The sequence below is a fragment of the Pseudoliparis swirei genome, chromosome 8 (assembly GCF_029220125.1).
Source record: "Pseudoliparis swirei isolate HS2019 ecotype Mariana Trench chromosome 8, NWPU_hadal_v1, whole genome shotgun sequence".
Lineage (NCBI taxonomy): Eukaryota > Metazoa > Chordata > Actinopteri > Perciformes > Liparidae > Pseudoliparis > Pseudoliparis swirei.
Window position 1 is genome coordinate 17,322,251 of NC_079395.1, and position 2,868 is coordinate 17,325,118.

Sequence of the window (2,868 nt, forward strand, 5' to 3'; positions counted from 1 at the left end):
CTGAGGTAACACACACTGTCACTCAGAGCACACTGAGGTAACACACACTGTCACTCAGAACACACTGAGAGTAAAAACACGAGCATCAAACACCAATACAGAAAATACTAACTTTTCATCTTTACAGTTTGAACAATTTCAGTGACTTCAAACAAAGTAATATTTTCTTCAAAGAAAAGAGAGACATTCTTTCACATGATTTATTAATTTTTTTAGAACATAACAATTCTTTAAGGTAAATGAAAATGAGCAGTTTGCTTCAATAGTCTGTAGTAATTTATGGAATTACGAGAAAAAAAGGTAGAAACTAAAAGTTCATACTGTAATTCGAACAAATAATTGAGGGGCTAATCCTGCCTCTCTAGCATCAGGCCACATGTTGTCATCAACATCACATCTCATGTTCTCTCTTGCCACCTGGGGAAGAACCTTCTGGAGGGCCTGATCCATCCCTGGCAGTCCTCTGGACTCGTGTCCTCACAAAAGAGACATTTGGTCATGTGGGTGGTGACCAAACACTTTTGTTGCACCCTCAACCTGCCTCTCTCAATGAGAGACCATGGTTCACGACATGCTCTATAAGTGTAGCCCTTATTTCATCTGAAATAACAGCTCTTTGTCTTCCTCCACGCATCCCCCTCTCCCTGCCACCCTTCTCCCTCCACGAACCCGTCTTCCTTATTCCATTTCCAAAATGAGTCTTTCTGAGCTCTACCTATATATACTGTAATATATATCTATATGTGTGTGTGTGTTCACTAACAAGTCTAAAACAAGACACCTGCTTAGCCTTTCAGCTGAAATTGCAATCAGCAGTGTTTGAGAGGCACCAGGCTGAACTCTATTCCGTTTTGAATGTGTGGTTCACAGTTTTGACAGCAGTGTGTTAGCATTTGAACAAAGTGCTGTAGATCCTCAGTGTTGTGCAGGTTGTGGTTAAAGTCATGGGATAAGTGTGTAGAGTTTTGAAAACTGTGTTCAAGCAATGAAAAACAAACTAGAGTTTGGTCCACATGAACTGCTGCTGTGCAGACTGGAGTTAGAGTTTTGCACATGTGACTCCAGTTGTGCCCGCTGTCGTTTAGCAAACGAAAAAAACTGTAATCCGGCATTGATCTCCAGCCATCGCCCTGATCAATATTTAAATATTCCTCCTGTAGAAGTTTCTAAATGAATATCAGTGAATCGGCTCTGGCGTTTCTTTCCCTCTTCTTACTCCTAAGACATCTCACGTTGCTTTGATGCAAATGTCAAACTGCATTCAAACAAGATGAGAATCTGACATTCAGATTGCCATTCATGTTCCTGCACATGCAGGTGTGTGTGCCTGTCTGTGTGTGTGTGCCTGTCTGTGTGTGTGTGCTTGTTAGTGTGTGTGTGTGCCTGTACACTCCATTGGAAGATGCTTTCTTTGCGTTGGTGTGAGTGTGTGTGTGTGCGCTGTATCTCCAGGGTGACCTATCGGCCTGTTGGTGGCCAGGAGCGGCGGGTACAAGTGTGTGGTGTGCTTCCGATGGCTTCGGGTGTCGGCCCGCCGTCTCGCTCCGCCGGCCCTCGTGAGAACAACGAGAGGTCTCGTGGGAGTTCACGCCACCGCGCTGCACTCCCAGGGCGTGGGTCGAGGATCCGGCGGCCTCGCCTCCCGCTGCGAGGCCTCTCTGCTGAAAACATCGTCCCCGCTTCCTCCAGCTTCCGTCTTTCTATTTTTGTCTCTGTCTTGAAGAAGAAAATAAATAAACTCTCTCAGACTGAAAAGACATGAAACAGCTGAGCATCCGAAGTGGCGTTAAACAGATGATTATGCATCTGACATATTTACATCGCAAAAGCGTTCATTTGAATAACAGCTTGATGACTCAACAGCTTGAGCTCTCCGGAGCAATTTAATTCTTCTCCGCCGCTTGTCAGTCGCATCGCTCCTCTCCGAAAAAAGAAAATGTGATCGACGACACTCACAAAGAAGGATCCGGCTCGCGATGAAATTGGTCTCGAAAATGCGGTTTCTCCATGTCCAACCACAGCATTGGTTCGGGCCAGGATGGGTGGGAGGAGGAGGAGGAGAAGGGGGGGGGGATGTAAGGCAGAGAAGATGCAGAACAATGCTCTACATCTGCTCTCCACTCGCTGTCCTCGAGTCCCGCCCGTGTCCAGATGTGTGCGAGGCTTTGCTGGTCTCGTGTTCACAGACACGGCGGATCAACACCAGCAAATGAAACGGCCGAGCCGGACCCAGGAGGGACGGGCAGCGCATGGTGTGAATTAGCTCATGTCAGCCTTAATTAAAATGTGCCAAGAAACAGGACAGCTTTTCTTCTTCTTCTTCTTCTTCTTCTTCTCTCCCTCCATTTGTCAGTCAGGTGTGCTGCTCCTGGTTTCCTCAAACACGTCTCCGTCTTTATTTATACGTGAAGGAGATTGTTGTACGCTCAGGACGCGGTGGCGTATCCGTTTCTTTCCCTTCACTCGTGGAAATAGAACAGCAGGAATAAATCAAGCGGGGCCACGGGTCCGCTGTTTCCACACAGACTTGAAAAAGAAATGAGTCCCATCCCGGCCTCGAGCCAGAGACGGCAGAACTCCATTTGTCAGGGCTGAACACATAATGCACACATAATTACCAAATCAAAACTGGACTCGGGCGAGGGTGGCGAGGGGGGGGGGGGGATACACAAGCTTTATCCTTCATTCAGCCACCGAGAATGATTCGTCCCCTTCTCTGCTGCTTACAGCACCGGAATCCGTGACTCGAACGCAACATGCAGATGTCGGCTCAGTGTCGATGAGGTCATCGCCGGGTTTGGAGCGTATTTTAAATCCACCTCATGTGTGAAGTATTGTTTATGACATTAAAGGTTAACGATAGAGCAG